This window comes from Cebus imitator, unplaced genomic scaffold (assembly GCF_001604975.1).
Source record: "Cebus imitator isolate Cc_AM_T3 unplaced genomic scaffold, Cebus_imitator-1.0 Scaffold284, whole genome shotgun sequence".
In the NCBI taxonomy this organism is placed as follows: Eukaryota; Metazoa; Chordata; class Mammalia; order Primates; family Cebidae; genus Cebus; species Cebus imitator.
The window spans coordinates 754,422-773,884 of NW_016107599.1; positions in this window are offsets into that span (position 1 = coordinate 754,422).

A 19,463-nucleotide genomic window follows, 5' to 3' on the forward strand; every position below is an offset into this window, starting at 1 on the left:
ATATACGATAGTTATTCACCTGTTGGATACCTAGGTGGATTCTACATGTTGGCTATTGTTGCAGTAAACATGAGGGCAGCTATCTCTTTACAATAGATATCCTTTCATTTGAATATGTACCCAGCAATGGGATTGCTGAATCATGTGATAGTTCTACTTGTGGCTTTTGGAAGAACCTGCATGTTGTTTTCATAGTGGCTCTACCAATTTATATTCTCATCAACAGTATACAAGTATTTCCCCCTTTTCCACCTTTTTAAAAATGTTTTAACTACAGTGAGATGTGATGGTTTTGATTTACATTTCTGACTAGTGTTGTCAAGTATTCTTGATATTCCTGTTGGCCATTTGTAAGTCTCTTGAGAAATGTCTGTTCAGACCGTTTGCTTCAGTTTCTCATACATCCTGGTTGTTAATCTCTTGAGTTGATTAGTCTGAACCTGTTCTATAGGTTGTCTATTCACTTTAATTGCAATCTTTGTAGAAGTTTTTCACAAATACAAAAATTCTAAAGTTTACATAGAACAAAAGATCCAGATAGCCAAAGCAATGCTGAGGAAAAATAACCAAGCTGGAGACATTACATTACCTGATGATATGGTTTGGCTGTGTCCCCACCCAAATCTCATCTTGAATTGTAGCTCCCATAATCTCCATGTGTCATGGGAGGTAATCGTGTCATGGGAGGTAATCGTATCATGGGGGCAGGTTTTTCCCCCATGGTCTTCTCATGATAGTTAAGTCTCGTGAAATCCTGATGACTTTACAAAGGGCACTTCCTCCCTAGCCTTGTGGAACTGTGAGTAAATTAAACCTTTTTCCATCGTAAATTACCCAGTCTTGAGTGTCTTTACTAGCAGCATGAGAAGAGATTAATATGGTAAATTGGTCATGGGACTGCTGCTGTAAAGATATCTGAAAATATGGAAGTGACTTTGGAACTGAGTAACATGAAAAGGTTGGAAAAGTCTGGAGGGCTCAAAAGAAGGCAGGAAATTGTGGAAAAGTTGGGAATTTCATACAGATTTAGAGGGCTCAGAAGACAGATGTGGGAAAGTTTGGAACTTCCTGAAGACTTGTTGAATGGCTTTGGCCAAATGCTGCTCATCTCAGAGATGAGGAACTTGTGAACTGGAATAAAGGTGACTCTTGCTATGTTTTAGCAAAGAGACTGGTGGAATTTTGCCCCTGCCCTAGAGATCTGTGGAACTTTGAGAGAGATGACAACTTAGGGTATCTGAAAGAAACTTCTAAGCAGCAAAACATTCAAGAGGCAGCAGAGCATAAAAGTTTGGAAAATTTATACCTGATGATGCTGTAGAAAACTATTTTCTGTGGAGAATTTCAAGCTGACTGCAGAAATCTCTAATGAGGAGCCAAATGTTAATTACCAAGAAAATGAGGAATATGTCTCTGGGGCATGTCAGAGACCTTCACGGAAGCCCCTCCCATCACAGGCCTGGAGATGTAGAGAGGAAAGATGGTTTCCTAGGTTGGGCCCAGGACCCCACTGCTCCATGCAGCCTTGGGACATGGGTGCCCTGTGTCCCAGCTACTTCAGCTCCAGCCCCAGCCATGGCTAAAAGGGGCCAACATACAGCTCGGGCCATTGCTTCAGAGGGTATAAGCCCCAAGCATCAGTGGCTTACATGTGGTGTTGGGCCTATGGGTGCACAGAAGTCAAGAATTGAGGATTGGGAACCTCCACCTAGATTTCAGAGGATGCCTGGAAATACGTGGATGTCCAGGCAGAAGTTGGCTGAAGGGGCAGAACCTTCACAGAGAACCTCTGCTAAGGCAGTGTAGAAGAGAAATCTGGGATTGGAAACCACACACCAAGTCCCCACTGAGGTGTTGCTAGTGGAGTTGTAAGAAGTGGGCCACCATCCTCAAGACCCCAGAATGGCAGGTTCACTGACAGCTTGCACCATGCACTGGAAAACCTGCAGACACTGAGTGCCAGTCCATGGAAGCCAGGAGTGGGGCTGTACCCTGAAAAGCCACAAAGGCAAAGTTGCCTAAGGCCTTGGGAGCCCATCTCTTGCATCAGTGTGATCTTAGATGTGAGACATGCAGTTAAAAAAAAAAAAAACACTTGGGAGCTTTAAGATTTAATGGCCCCATTGGATTTCAGACTTGCATGGGGCCTGTAGCCCCCTTGTTCTGACTAATTTCTCCCATTTGATATAGATGCATTTACCCAATGCCTTTATTCCCATTGTATCTAGGAAGTAACTACCTTGTTTTTGGTTTAACAGGCTAAAAGTAGGATGGACTTGCCTTGTCTTAAATGAGAATTTGGGCTGTGGACTTTTGAGTTAATGCTGAATTAACACTTTGGGGAACTGTTGAGAAGGCATGATTGGTTTAGACATGTGAGGACATGAGATTTGAGGTAGCAGGGAGGAATGATATGGCTTGGCTATGTCCCCATTCAAATCTCATCTTAAGTTGTAGTTCCTGCAATCCCTACATGTCATGGGAGGGATTTGGTGGGAGGTAGAATCATGGGGGCTGGTTTTCCCCATGCTTTTTTCATGATAGTGAATATGTTTCATGAGATCTGATAGTTTTTATAAATGGCAGTTCCCCTGCACCACGTATGACATGACTTTGCTCCTCATTCACCTTCTGCCATGGTTGTGAGGCTCTCCTGCCATATGGAACTGTGAATCCATTAAACATTTCTCTTTATAAATTACCTAGTCTTGATTATGTCTTTATTAGCAGCATGAGAACAGACTAATAGACCTGACCTCAAATTACACCACAAAGTTAACAACCAAACAGCATGACACTGGCCTTCACAGACTGATGTAACAATGAATTAGAGAACTTAGAAATTCACTTATCTACAGTCAACTGATTTTTGACAAAATTACAAAGAACACTCATTGGGAAGAGGAAAATCTCTTCAACAAATCGTGCTGGCACAACTGGATATCCATTTGTGGAAGAATGAAATGAGACCAGTTATCACACCATATATGTATCAAAAACCTAAATATACAACCTAAAATGATAAAGCTACTAGAAAATATAGGGAAAACACTTTAGGACATGTGTCTGAAAAACAAAACCTAAAATGTACAGGCATCAAAAATAGACAAGCAGAATTATATAGAACTAAAATGTTTCTGCACAGCAAAAGAAAGTGCAAATACTTTGTCCCATTCTATAGGTTGCCTCATCAAACTACTCATCCAAGAGGGCATTAACAACCAAAATATACAAAAAACTCAGTAGCAAAAATCTAAAGACAATCTGAACAGGTATCTTAAATGGCCAATAAAATATTTCAGCCTCACTAATCATGAGGTAAATACCGCAATGATGCATCATCTTACCTTAGTTAAGATGGCTATTAAAATGACAAATGGTGGTAAGAATGTGAAGAAAAGGGAACTAGTACAGTCACCACAGAACAGTATGGAGGTTTCTCAAAGTTTAAAAATATAACTACCCTGTGATCCAGTAATTCTAGGTAGTTAACCAAAGGAATTAAGATCACTACATCAGAGTTCTGCACCCTTAAGTTTATGGCAGCCCTAATCCCAATAGCCAAGGTAGTCAAACTAGGTGGCCAACAGACAAACGGATAAGGAAAATGTGGATAAGTACAGTGGAATACTACTCAGCAATTAAAATCCTATCGTTCATGGCAACATGGATGGAACTGGAGAATATTAAGTGAAATAAGCCATGAACAAAGTAAAACACATGTTCTGACTTGTACATGGAAGTTTACAGTTGATCTCTTAAAAGTAGAAACTCAAGGATGTTTTGAGGTTAAGAATAGGAAAGGGAAAAATGGGGAAAGCTCTATTAAAGTACACACAACTTCTGCTTGAAAGGAGGAATATGTCTAGTGTTTTATACCTCTGTAGAATGATAGCTAACTGTAGTTTCAAGGATACTATAGATAAAGATACTAGAAAGATATTGAATCTTCTCAACACAAATGATTCAGATGATTACCCTTATCTGGTCACTATACATTATATCTACTTGGAACATCACTAAGCCCTATAAATATGTACAATTTTATGCCAATTAAAATGTATTTTAAAAACTAATGGAAAAATCGACAGCAAGAGGCAGAAAGGAACAAAAGAATCTACAAAACAACCAGAAAGTGTCAGTAAGTCCTTACCTATCAATAACTACCTTGAACATGAGTGGACTAAATTATCCATTTAAAAGGCACAGTGGCTGAGTAGATCTTTTAAAGACTCCATGCTGCCTCTAATAACTCACTTGACCTGTAAGAACACCCATAGCATCAAGGTGAAGAAATGGACAAAAAATTCCATGCCATTTGGATCCGTGTCTCCACCCAATCTCATGTCAGATTGTAATGTTGAAGGGTGTGGGGCCTGGTAGGAGGTGATTGGATCATAGGGGCAGTTTCTCATGGTTTAACACCATCCCTCTTGGTTCTGTTGTAATAGTAAATTCTTGTGAGATCTGGTTGTTTAAAAGTGTGTGGTACCACACCACATGCCCTTTTCTCTTCCTCCTCCAGCTAGGTAAGATATGCTTGCTTTCTCTTCACCATCTGCCATGATTGTAAGTTTCCTGAGGCTTCCCCAGAAGCTGATGTAACTATGCTTCCTGTACAACCTGCAGAACTGAGCCAATTTAACCTCTTTGTAAACTCCCCAGTCTCGGGTATTCCTTTATAGCAGTGTAAGAACAGAATATACCATGTAACTGGAAAAGATAGGAGGAGTAGCTGTACTTGTCAATTTGATAGTTTGACTTTTATCTGATAAATTTTTCATTAATAAAGGGGTCAATTCATCAAGATAAAACAAGTATAAATATGAATCCAACTAGGAGCACATAAAGCAGATACTAATAGAATTGACAGGAATGACATGCTATGTAAAATAGTAGGAAACTTGAATATTCTACTTTTAGCAATAGTGATCATCCAGAGAAAATTGGAAAACATCAGACTTCAACTATACTTTAGGATGAACTAAGCCTAGGAAGACATACCCAGAATGCTATTCGAAATACATTTTTTAAAAGCAGTTTTCTCCAAGATTGTATGGTAGGTTGCAAAGCAAGTTTTAGGAACGTTAAGATGAAAGTATATGCTCAAGGCCACTTGAAGTTCCCAAAAATTATAAAAGAAAAACTTTAAGATTGAAAACAATGTTAAGCATCTTTTTTGAACAGTGTTAAACTAGAAATGCAGAAGATTTACAAATATATACAAATTAAACATGTTGCTGAGCAATCAATGGGTCAACAAAGCAATTAAAATTAAATGCCTTGAGACAAAGTGGTTCATATTTTTCGGTATCAGTTACCAGATAGAGAAAAAGCCATTCTGAGAGTTTCTAGCAATAAATGCCTCTATCAAAGATCTCAAAAAACCTAACATTACACAAGGGACTAGAACAAACTAAGCCCAAAGGTAGGAAAAAAAGGAAAGATCATAACAAAATATACTAGAAAAACGAGTTTTTTTTTCAAAAATCAAAGGCCATTAGCTAAGACTGAGATATGAACAATCAGTTCTTAATTTCTGATAAATTCAGAGGATCATAAAAGCCTACTATAAACAATTATGTACCAAGTGGAAAACCTAGAAAAAGTGGATAAATCTCTAGATATATACTGCCTACCCAGATTAAGTCATAAAGAAATAGAAATTCTGAACATAACCAATGATAAGATTGAATCGGTGGTTTCCCATAAAAGAAAAGCCCAGGACCTGATGGATTTGCTGAATTCTACCAAAGAATGGTAACCAGTCCTTCCCCAACATTTCTAAAATTTCAAGTGAATACTTCCAAATGCACATTATGACGCCAGCATTACCCTGCTACCAAAGCTGACAAGGACATAACATTAGACTAACATCCCTGATGAACATAATGTAAAAATCCTTAAAATGCTAGCAAACCAAATGCAGGAGAACATTAAAAGGGGTATTCACCGTAATCAAGTGGGACTTATCACAAGGATGCAAGAATGGTTCAGTATGTGTGTAAACTCACAAATGTGAAACCATATTAATAGAACGGACAGAAACCACAAGACCGTATCAATAGATGCAGAAAAAGCATTTGACAAAACTGCCTCGTAATGAGGAATCTCAAACTAGATACGGAAGAAATGAACCACAACACAATGAAGGCCATGTGACAAAGCCACAGCTGACACACACTGTGGTGAAAAGCTGAAAGCTTTTCCTCTAAGTTCTGGAGCAAGGCAAGGATGGCCATTTGGACCCTTCTATTTAACATAGTATGAGAAGCCCTAGTCAGAGCAATTAGGTAACAAGGGAAACACTGAAATTTTAATGGAAAAAGTTAAATTGCCCCTGAATGCAGATCTGACATATGTAGAAAATCCTAAACACATCACTAAAAACTTGAACTAATAAATGACTTCAGGAAAGTGGCAGGATGCAAAATGAACTTGAAAAAATTAGACATGTCTCTAACTGAAAAATTGGGAAGACCATCCCACTTACAACAGCTGAGAACATACTCAAAATTAAGAACCTGTATGCTGAAAACACATTGAGAGAAATTAGATACAAATAAGAGACCCTGCATTCATATTGGAAGAATTCATACTATTAAAATGTCCATACCACTCAAAGCAATCCAGGGACTGAACATAATCTCCATCAAAATTCCGATGTCATTATTCAACGATAGAAAAGACAATACTAAAACAGGTATGGAACCATAGAAGTGTCTCCTACCACCACCACAGCCAAAGCAATTCTGAGCAAAAGAACAAAGCTGGAGGCATCACACTGCCTGCCTTGATTCCGGTTTTATAGTATGTTAAAGACAGCATGGTGCTGACCTGAAAACAGACACACAGACCAATAGAACTCAACCAGCGATCCTGGCAAAAACTTTCTAATTAGATTTACATTCAATTGATAACTAACAAAGTTATCAAATACAAAATAGGTAAAGGACAATCTCTAATAAGTGGTGTTTGACAACTGGATATTTACATGCAGAGGGATGAAATAATACCCTTTTACCACGTACAGAAACTAACATGTCTTACAGACTTAAATGTAAGACCTGAAACTACAAAACTATGGTAAGAAAACATAAGGAAAAATCTGACATTGGTCTGGGAAGTGATTTCTTGGATAGAATTTTAAAAATGCAGGCAACAAAAGCCAAAACAAATGACATCAAATGAACTGCGCAGCAGAGGAAATGAGACAACCCATGGACTGAGAATATTTGCAAACACACTTTTGATAAGTGGTTAATACTCAAAACAATGTACTTACTACGTTTTGAATGTGTTCCCTCAAATTTAGATGTTTAAACTTGATAGCCAAGGTGATGTCATTAAGAGATGCAGCCTTTAATGTGTGATGGGTGCAGAAGAGCTCCTCCTTCATAAATGGGATGAGGGTTCCTATAAAAAAGGACTCATGCAGTGTTATCTTGCCCTACTGCCATGTGAAGACAGTGTTGCTCCCTGCTAGTCCATTCTTGCACTGCTGCAAAGAAAAACCTCTTTAAGTTAGTCTCAGGTATAACTGTCTCAAAATCCCACACGCTGTGCAGGAAGCATAATCGTGGCATCTGCTTGGCTCCTGGGGAGGCCTCAGGAAACTTAAAAATCATAGCAGAAGGTAAAGGGGAAGCAGGTTGTATTAGTTAGGGTTCCTTAGGGGTAGAAAGGATGGACCAACAGGATAGATGTACAGATGAGAGGGAGCTTATTAAGGAGTATTGATTTATATGATCACAAGGTGAAGTCTCACAATAGGCTGTCTGCAAGCTGAGGAGCAGGGAAGCCAGTCTGAGTCTCCCAACCTCAAAAGTAGGAAAGTTGACAGTGTAGCCTTCAGTCTGGCCAAAGGCCCAAGAGCACCTGACAAACCCCTGGTGTAGGTCCAAGAGCCCCTGACAAACCCCTGGTGTAGGTCCAAGAGCCCCTGACAAACCCCTGGTGTAGGTCCAAGAGCCCCTGACAAACCCCTGGTGTAGGTCCAAGAGCCCCTGACAAACCCCTGGTGTAGGTCCAAGAGTCACCAGGCTGAAGAACTTGGAGTCCAGTGTTTGCCAAGGAGCATGCAGCACGGGAGAAAGATGGAGGCTGGAACATTCAGCCAGTCTAGTCCTTTCATGTTCCTGTGCCTGCTTTTACCCTGGCTGCACTGGCAGCTGATTAGATGGTGCCCACTCAGATTGAGGGTGGGTCTGTCTCCCCCAGGCCACTGACTCAAATGTGAGTCTCTTTTGGCAACACCCTTACAGATACACCCAGGAACAATACTTTGCATCCTTCAATGCCGTCAAGTTGGCACTCAACATTAATCCTCACACAGGCGCATCTTATATGGCTGGAGCAGGAGGGGGAAAGGGAGCAGGGAGGTACTACACTTATAAACCAGATCTCCTAACTCATACAATAGTACTAAGGGAGGATGATGTTAAACTATGCTTGAGAACTCAAACCCCATGATGCAATCGGCTCTCACCAGGACCAAAGCTAGCACAATTGAGGAAAAGTACCTTGACATTGGTGGTGATAGTTGATGTGAAATTTGGGTGGGGACACAAATGCAAACCATACCATCCCAACCACAGAATGTGGAAACGAGGTGCCACCATGGAGACAGACTGGGCCACTCACCAGACAGACTGCTGGTGACTTGATCTTGGACTCCATCCAGATCTAGTATTTACAGCCTGTGTGGCTGGGAAAATGTTTATAAATGACCCAGTCTGTAGTGTTTTACAGAGCTGTTTCAGCAGTGCAAATGAACTATGACAGTACCCTACTGATATAAAAGGTTACTGGGGGAAACCAGATTATATGGGGGAACCCCCTGTACCATCTTTGCAATAATTCTGTAAGTAAAACTGTTCTAAAAAGGGTAGCTGACCTGAGCCCATCCTATTTCTGAAAGGGCTGTAAAATCGGTAACTTCATATAGCATATCTTGAGAGTCAGATAGGTTTTATTTTGTGTGCCTCATCTCCAGCTTTAGATTTTTTTCAACATGCAATTATCTCTTAAACTTCCGTTAGGCTATTGGGACCACTCTGCCTCAAACAAAGTACCCATGGGTTTATATCCCTCAGGATGGCCTTAGCCAATGACTGATGGGTCCAGGAGTATGGGTTCCCAGGTCCTTTGTCTCAGGTACAAGTCTAAGATGAACGACATCCCAGAGCTTCTCTGTGTAATTGGCAGAAGCCAGCCTCCACAGAACCTTATCTGAAATCTTGCCTTTACTTGGATTCTTCCCCTTTCCCATCCTGTTTTCTCCACATCATTACCAATTTGCACACTTAATGAGACATTTGCATGCAAACCTTCATCACAGGAACCTGATGAAAGAGAGAAGGTAAAAGTGGTTCTAGGAAATGAATTCTAGGAAGGGAATTCAGGACCCAGGTCACTCATTGTGCAGGTGGCAAAAAGGACCCCGTCTATAATGGTAACCAGCATTGAATGCTCCTGTTAACTGGTAACATTATAACTAAAGCCTTCACCGATGGAGAATGGGGGGAGATAGACATGAATTTGCACTGACTTGTTTATATTTGGCATTTAGAAGATATAAGGGAAATTAAAAGGACCACAGTGAAAAATGGAGAAACAGAACACAGAAAGTGATAGACTCAAATCATCTAATGACAAATTTAAGATGTAATGCAAATTTCAGAAAGCCATCATGACCATATCTTAAACATTTCTTGTGGCAGGGGTGGACTAAAGACCAGACCCAGGACAGTTTTATGGATAATAGAATTTCAGAGAGAACTGTATCAGCCATCCTGGAAAATTTCCTAGGCTAAAGTTAAGGCCTTGATGGGGAAGGAATGGGACCATGAAACTCGTGGTGAGAGCTTGTGGGTACATATGCATAATACTTGTTTAAAAATCAGATCCCCTCAGGCCTCTGGGCATGAAAAACTGGCCAGTCACCCTACTAGAAAAAATCAGCCCTCATCAAGTTACTGGTGTCCAAAAAGGAGTTCAGCTGAGGCAGATACCTTGTCAACATAATACTTGCCCTCCACAATATAAGCCCTACTTCTCCTGAACTCTAGACCAACATGCTCTCAGAGCTTATGATAGCCCAATGGGGGCAATGGTAAAAGGATAACAATTACTTACCAAAGAAGCTGCAAGATCTGACCAAAATATATCATCTAGAACCAGGAAAGTGTGCCTGGGAGTTGATCTTCAAGGCACCGGGCTAGATCCGGGTAAACTGTGAAGCTGAGCAAGAATGAGTAGTAACATAGAGCATTCTCCCAGGGATGGGGATTTAATGTTCTAGGGGACAGACAGTTCTAATTCACTACTGGAAGGGATCATGTAAGCTTGGAGGAGGGGGAGAAAAAGATCTCACATGGAATGAGGCAGAGATGTGAGAACTGTCTCAAAGTTTTAAGGCAGTGATCAAAAGCCTCAGCCAAGAAGTCATGCAAGAATGGGTCTGCTATATCCAACCAGAAAACCCATTAACTGACTACAGTTCTCTAGGGGAAATAAAGAATACTGTTCTCAATTAAATGAAATGTCTTGGTGGGGAAACAACTGACATTGTTGGGAAACTCAGCATCTCCAGGTAGATGCTGATGCTGGAAGATGCTGTTACAGACCTGGGTCCCTCAGTGGCAGTAGGCTGAGGGGAGGACAGAATGGCAGAGGCTGGGAGAGACAGCAATTAACCAACATCAAGACTTAGAACTAAGCCAGTTTAGTCTGAGGATACATCGGTGGATGGAGGGACAAGTTCACCTTGAGGATGGATCTAGCAATGCCATGGTACCCACAGTTAGGGATCTAAGTAAAATCTGAATAAATCACTTGTAATGGTGATTTTTCTCAGTCCTTTCCCCAAAGGATTCTGTGGTCATTTTCTGAGTAACTGGACAGTGGGAAGGAGCATTTACTTATAAAGGTTTTGGATATAGATCTGAGCTGCACAGTTGTAGGGGTCACAAAGCCCTTGCAGAGAAAATAAGTCATTATGAAGGCAAGGTGACAGTTCTGATCCAGCTCCGATGAGTCAGAACTCCATATGGTCCAACAGTCTTCTTAGTCATTTCCCCAGTGTCCGCATACGTAATCCAAATGGATGTAGTTAGTAGCTGACACAATGCTTAAACTAGTTCTAATAGAGAAGTCATTGAACTAGAAAATGCCCAATGGAGCACAGAAAACTGACCTCCCCACCAGCCAGCATGGTCTTAATCAGGTCTCCTTCTGGAATGGAAGAAATTAGCATGCATGTAGTGAGTTGGTGGGGCCATTATACCTCTGCTTAATTCCCCAGACTGGCCTGTACAAAAGACAGATGAATCACCACATTCGTAAGGATGGACTTTCTCAAAGTAAATGCTCTTGGGCTACTGGGGTCTATGTTAGCTTGGGAGTACCTGGGAGTCTACATCTCCCCAGGGGTGACCATTGCCAATGACACATGCTGGAAGTTGAAAACCCATGTCACGTTCTCCTGGACCATTTTACTTTAGCCACTGTTGGATATTCAGCTCTATGCAAATGGGACCTGAAAACATTGTTCTGGCTGCATGACACTTCTCAAGTTTGTGGGGTCTCTTTTCTCAGAGTGGGAAAGAGTCCAATACACACTGATGAATTCACTCCCTTATAAAACCACATTATCAGTTGCATTTCAGAGATAAGGTAACTGGGTACAGAAAAGCTAAACAAATAACTCGCTCTAAGTCACTGTGTGGGTGAATGTTGAGGTCAGAGTTTTTTTTCTAAAATCATTTTCTTCCTCTCTGTAGGGGGCATATTTTCATAGTGATAAATTAGCTATGGAGGAAATCTCTTAATTCAAAACTGTGTGCAGCCCAATAGTTGCCTTATTCACATGGAGACAACTTGAACCTATCCACTTATCTGTGAAATCATCCCTAGGTAGCTATGGTAAATCATCCCAACCTTCTGTGTCTGTTTTCCTGTAAAAATGAGGGAGACCTGAATAGTTTAGCTGTAAAATACATTGTTTTTCTATCTTTTGTAACCTCTAAGATTTATTCTTTTTCAAAAAGAATGAAAACACTTAAGACTATTCCAGGAAAATAAGTTCCATCTATTTCACATTTTCATCTGTCCCTTACTTAGGATGTATTCACTTGTTTTCTAAATAGAAGGGCAAGATGAAAGTCAAATGAGAGAAAGTGGCTAAGGAGTGTATTTAAATATACATACACATATATACAAACATGCACACACACAACAGTAACAAGAAATCTAATCCCTTTGCCATATGACTTCAAGTGAAACCTATTTTTGGATTTACCACCACATTCCCCTGCTCATTAATGGGTGAAAAACAAGATCCTGACACAAGTTTGTAGGCATATCATGCATGAGTCTTCAGGTTTAAGAGCTATTTTTAAAACAGTGCCATAAAATACAGCACTGAAAATACCTGCAAGAAAGAATAATTGTTCCTCCAGAGCTGAAATGGGAGGGAGGGACTTTGGAAAGATGTTTAATATCCTCCAGTCCTCATTCCTAAGCTGAGATTTTTCAGCACATACAGACTACTTATTTATAATGTACACCCTGTCTGCTTCCAGAAAGAGTCAGAACAGCCTTTTCCTGCATTTTGAGCATATGCTGGTAACTAGTTTGGGTCTGACGCTTACCTTCACCTTGACTCTGCAGGGAGCCACTCTGAGCAGATGTGATGTTGCCCTGGCCACGCCCATCTTTGTTGAGCCCCATTCTTCTTGCTCCCTTGCATCTTCTAAACTACCTTCTAGACCAAGGTACTGAGTTTTTCCTAAAGTGCCTGCCTATGAGCCGGGATGAAAAGAACACACTTGTGCTCAAACACAGGTCTGCCTCATTACCCACTTATTATTGGATATATCATATATATCATACATATCCAATAAGAAGGCATAATATACCATTGTTCCTTCTTATCCCCCACCCCACGTTACCCTGAATATCTAGTCTGCTTAAGAATTCCAGAATACTTAGAAATGTCCCTTTATTATCAGTTTGCATTGCAAATTCATGTGAATAGTGCTTTCAAATATGCAAATTTTACATGCAATGATGAGGTTCAGCACTTTTAAATAATTCATTCATCCCTTAGTAAAATAATTATAAAACATAAACAATGTGAGATGTTTTCAGTCCACTGAGGATCTGATTGATAGCATTTTAGAATTAACATTCTGATCAATCATTCTGCAAAAGCTGTAGGCTGTCAGAAGGTAGAGGAGGAAGTGGAGGAGGAGCAGGACCAGGACAGGAAGGGGAGATAAGCTGAGCTGCAATTTCCTCCTTCATTTCATAGAATTGAAGGACAAAATCTTCATTGCATTTTTATACAGATCAAAGGAAGTAGCTCATGAGTCAGAGTTTGATTGGTGAAATTCTACAGCTGATTATTAGCTAACGGGCATTCACACTTGTGCAATTTTTGTTACATTCAGATGCTGGTTTTCAATTGCAGCTCTCACTACCTAAACAATTGACTTGAACTTTGAGTTCAGTTTCCTCATAGATCAAAGGAGGATTATGTGCCCACCTCACAAGTTACTTACAAATACATAACTATAACATCAAGTTCCTAAAGCACAACCATAGGTTATAATGATGGGCCTATGATTCTAGGTGCTATGCATTCTAAGGACATTGGACAAATCTGTTTCAGGCTGGGTTATCCACGAAGCATACTTTTGGGTGGAGTTTAATGTAGGAAATCCTTATTAGAAATGGTTCTGAAGGTTGGCACCTCTAGAAAAGGGGAAGGAAGCAAGAACAGGTAGAAGAAGAAAACACAAAATTACTGAGTTTGTGAAAGCCTGTTAGTGCATTTCCTGACAACTAGGCAACTTAGAGTGCAGGGGCTAGGGTGGAACAAGGGAAGGGGGAAACATATTTTTCATGAAAATTCAGTGAACAATGTTTGACAACTGTGACAGGCCTGTCTTCATGGAAGAAACTTATAAAACAAAGGTCAGTAGGTGTGTTGGTCCATTTTTACACCTCTATAAACAAGAGGCTTAATTGACTCATAATTCTTCATGTCTGGGGAGGCCTCGGGGAAACTTCCAATGGTGGCAGAAGGGGAAGCGGACACCTTCACAAGAAGGCGGCAGGAGAAACTGCTACTTTTAAACCATCAGCTCTCATGAGAACTCCCTCACTATCACAAGAACAGCATGAGGAAAACAGCCCCCATGATCAAATCACCTCCCACCAGGTACCTTGCTCAACACATGGGGACAGCCACACCATATTCATTTACCATCAAAATTCAGCAAAGGGAGCTCCAAGAGGTATCCAAGTGGATTACTCAGGCGCTAACCATATTTCTGCCTGCTGCCTTTGCATTGCAGCAGCGCTATCTCTTCCAATCATTATGAAGATGATTCCTACAATGGCTACTTTTCTTGCTTGCTGGTCCCTGGACATAGCAGCCTGCAGTTCTGAGATGGGAAGCTATAGCTTATAGTTCAACAGAACACTTACTATACCTGTTAGTGAAATTACCTTCCACTGGGGATCAGGATATGTCATCCTGCAAAGCCCAGAGTGATGGGGTCAGGAGAAATTTTCCAACTGGGTCACTTGGAGTCCTGTGAGGCCATGCTGGCTTCTGCCTCTTTAATTCAAGACCTATATATTTCTTCCTAATGGGAAGATGGCACCGTAACATCTGTGATTCAATATATCTCCTGCATTCTGGAGGCTGATGCTGAATTTTCTCAAAATACTGCCTCTCAGCTAAGGCTCTAGTTGTGCCTGCCGTTCGCTGGTGATAAGATATATGTCATACAACATCACATACTGTTGTATGACTTGGTGATCATAAGATAACAGCGTTATATGACTTGTATATCTTATGATCACAAGTCCTCATGTTACATAACACAAGTACTCTGATCTAATGAGATACATTATGTAGGACCACAGGCCAGTGGATCAAATATCCCATAAGGCCTTGGGTAGGGATTCTGGTTAAAACACATGAGAAGCAAACCCATGCCAGAATATGTCTTCCATCAGAATACATGACTGTCTTACTGTCTTTTTTTTTTTTTTTTTTTAAAGGAATTTAGTCTGCTATACTCAGCTCCAAGTTGGTCTCCTTGAGTAATCCAATTCAGGGTCTAAGTGTTGGGCTCTGCAGGGCAGTCAAGGTTCAGAATAGTTAGCCTGGTCTCTCATTTACCATGATTATTTGCCCCATGTGTATAACTTTCTTTCCTGTCAACACGGTCATCTGATTTATGTGTTGATGCGTGGTAACAACTAGGTAACCAATGACAGCCTAGCTTTTATCAGCTGGGCAGGTTGTTTGGTCCAATTGGTTGTTTAGCACCTTATCTGTGATGTATAATCTCTGGTTGAGGTAGCAAATGATACCAAGTATTTGAGGCACTCTTACATAGCTATAAAGGAATACCTGAGACTATGTAACTTTTTGAAAAAAAAGGTTTAATTGGTTCTGCAGGCTGTAAAGGCACCAGCTTTTGCTTGGCTTCCTTGGAGGCCTGGGGAGCTTTTACTCATGACAGAAGGTTAAGCTTGCATGTCAACTGGTGAAAGCAGCAGTGTAAGAACAAGTGTTGGGGGAGGGTGCCACACATTTCAACCAGATCTCCAGAATGCATGAGGACAGCACCAAGCCGTGAGGGATCCGGGCCCCACGTCTAATACTGCGGATTACAATTAAACACGAGATTTGGTGGGGACATATTTTCAAACTGTCACCAAGACCTTTGTACTACTAGTTACTCCCATGTATAAAAACCTCATAACTCTTTCAAAACTTATAGACTTCCAGTGTTTGTCCTTCCATGTCTGAGCAGCTGGCCATGTCAGCTGTGAGTGCACATGAATCCATAGTTATCACCTTGGACTACTTGGGTCTTCACACAAGTGGATAACTAGGTGCAGCCTACAAAGCTTTGCCCAGTTGGTCTATTTGATGCTGTGTGCTGTCATGGATCTTCTTCCCATCATCTCTCCACTTCTTTCATCCTGAGTGAGGGAGGATTAGATGAAGGTAAGGAAAAGAGTAAGAGGAACAAGGACAAAAACACCTTTAGCAGTGAAGCTATTCTGTATGATACTGTAATGATGGGTACATGTCATTACATAAGCAAATCTGCAGAATGCACAACACCAAGAATGGATCCTCATGTAAACTGTGGACTTCGGCTCCATCAGTTGTAACAAGTGTACCCTTTTGCTAGGGATGCTGATAGAGAAAAGGTGGTGCACGTGTAGGGGCAGAGGTGTGCGAGACGTCTCTGTACCTTTCACCCCATTTTGCTGTGGATCTATAAGACTTCTCTAAAAAGTAAGATCTATTTTAAACTTCATAAAACTTTTAATGAAAAACAAAATCCTTGCATTTGTACTTCCAACCACCATAAACTTCAGTTTCTCAAGCTTACCTTTTCTGCCCTTAAACTCTGTTCTGACTGCTATAAATATTTTTCCCTCTGTACTCTGTTCTACTTGATCATATTATTCCTTCAGAGCTAGAGCTTACATGCTATTTTCCTGGAAAAGCCCTTCCTTTATCCCTGCCCTGTTATTTTTTAGAAAGCTATCACATCTGCTCTTTTTATATAATGTTACAATTACTTTTCATGTTTGTCAATATGAAGATGTAGACCATGCCTTTGTTACTCACTCTTGTAGCCCCACTGCATAGTACATGGCTCTCTCGGAATGGATATACACTTCTATTACTCAAAGTTCTCCAGAGAAACAAAACCAATAGGATGGAAAAAAAAATATATATATATATATGATAATATTGGCTTATATATATATAATGAGATTGTGTGTTTGGGTGTGTATATATACACACACATATATATTGGGTCTCATATATATATATACATATATATAAAATGATATTGGCTTATGATTGTGGAGATGAGAAGTCCCATAATCTGCCACATGCAAGCCTGAGACCCAAGAAAGTAATGTAGTTTAAAGGCCTGAGGGCTACAGACCCAATAGGGTGTATATTCTAGTCTGAGCCTGAAGGTATGAGAGCCAGGAGCACTGAGGGCAGAACATCTGTGTCTTAAAGAGATCAGGCAGCAAGGATAAATCCAAATATCCTCCAAATTTGTTGAATTCAAGCCCTCAACAGATTGGGTGATGCCCACCTGCAATGGGGAAGAGTGAGCAGCTTTACTCTGTCCACCAAATCAAATGCCCATCTCTTCTAGAAATACACTCACAGAAAAGAACAGGAATAATGTTTGATCAGATATCTGGGCATCCCAAAGCCCGGTCAAGTTGATACACAAAATTAACCATCATAACACTAATTTCTAACTTGTTAGGTGAAAGAACAGTTACACTACTTTGTCTCATTTTTACTTTACAAAAATTTCATAACTTTAAATCTCCCAGATTCAACAATGATTATCAATAATTTGTCATACTTGCTTCATAACTCCCATCTATTTTCGTCTCTTGTTTCATTTAAGTATCTTCAAGCAAATTCAAAATGTTACTTATCTCTACAAGCATCAGCATGGAACTCTAAAAAAAATTTTTTTTCCATATATGCCATATAATCACTTAAAAAATTATAATCACTACATGTTTGTTTTGTCAAGTGTTGGTTTGGTGAGGATGTAGAAAAGAACTCTTGCACATTAAGAGTAATTATCTACAGCCATCACGGAAAACAGTAGTTTCTCAAAAACTAAAAATAGGACTGTAATATGATCCAGAAATCTCACTTCTGGGTATATTTCCAAAGAAAATAAAATCAGTATCTCGAAAGAATATCTGCACTCCCATGCTCATTGGAGCACTACTCACAGCAGCCACTATGTGAAATCAACTTCTAAGTGTCCGTCAATGAATGAATGAAGAAAATGTGGTGTATATACACACAATGGAATATTCAGCTATATAATTGTCATGTGCAATAACATGGATGGAACTGGAAGTCATTATGTTAAGTGAAATAAACCAGACACAAATCCTGTATAATCTCATATGTGAAATCTAAACTGAAACTTGTCAGTAGAAAGTAGAATGATGGTTACCAGAGGTTAGGAGCTGTGGAGCAAGGAGGGAATGAGGAGTTGCTGATCAAAGAGCACAAAGTTTCAGATAGACAGTGCTGATAAGTTTTGATTTTTATTGCAAAGCAGAGTGATATACTCAATGTATATTTCCAAATAGCTAAGAGGACAGTTCCAACAAATGTGAATGAGGGGGTATGTACATGACAATTAACTTGATTTAATCATTCTCTATTTACATATATCCAAACATTGTACTCATACATTTTTACAACAATGATTTATCAATTTAAAAGATGAATTTTAAAGCTACATTTTTGGCTACTTGTGAGGCTGAGGCAGGAGAATCACTTGAACTTGGAGGCAGAGGTTGTGGTGAGCCAAGATTGTGCCATTGCACTCCAGACTGGGCAACGAGCAAAACTGTCTCAACAATTCTTAGCAATATACTATCTAATGGTTTCAACAGGTGACTTATTGCTTGACTCAATTGTTTGATTCTACCTTTCCTTTAGAACTTATTTGAAATCTTCACAAAAAATTTTTGCTCATCAACTAGGGCTATTTGGTCACTCTGAAACACTATTTAAGAACAGTAGAAAGTATGCTTCATTTTTAAAAAATTTTTAATGCCTGGGGATCTAATGACTCTAATGAGTTGTTTTTGACTGGTTTTCTGTCTGAGTTTTTGTGTGTATGTCATTATGAATAATTATTGGGGGTTTCGTAGTTGATAATCACATACTTTAAAAATTACATCTTTGTACAAAGGGAGCTCCTTCGTGTTGACAGCATACCCTTGCCATAGCCAATTGGTCTCTGATAACTTCCTTGAATTCTGGTACCAACTCCTCCAGGCTCAACTCGTATATTTCCTACTCCTGGCCAGCAATCATTTTTACTTCCAAGAAGTTCAGATTCTCCTTATGGGGAATGATTTGAGGAGACTACCATTTGGAGGGGAAGGATGGAAGGGAGAAGACAGTAGCCATTAAGTGAAATAACAGGGACCTGAATCTGATGAAGTCTGAGTCCAACATACAACATGCCACACCTAAAAGTACTAAAACTCCAGTCGGTATGAAATGTTACCACATCACAACACAAACAGAACTTTGCCTGCACAAAACCTCAGGTTCTTATCAATCGTAGGATGTTGGAATCAATGATGCCACAGCAATCTTGTAACCAACATCCTTCCTTTACAAAAGAGAAAGCTGAGGCTCACAGCTGGCTGCAGGGACTATTCTGCTGGGGTTGACTACTGGCCAAACAGACTAATACTCAGGTCTCCTGACCCAGCGTTTACTGTCATTTCTATTAATTCTACACAGTACCCTCTGCTATATTTCTCTGCCTTGCCTTTAGCCTCACATGACATCACTCTCATTTTTCTGTTTCAGTCTGTATCCATCTTCCTCTTTCTGC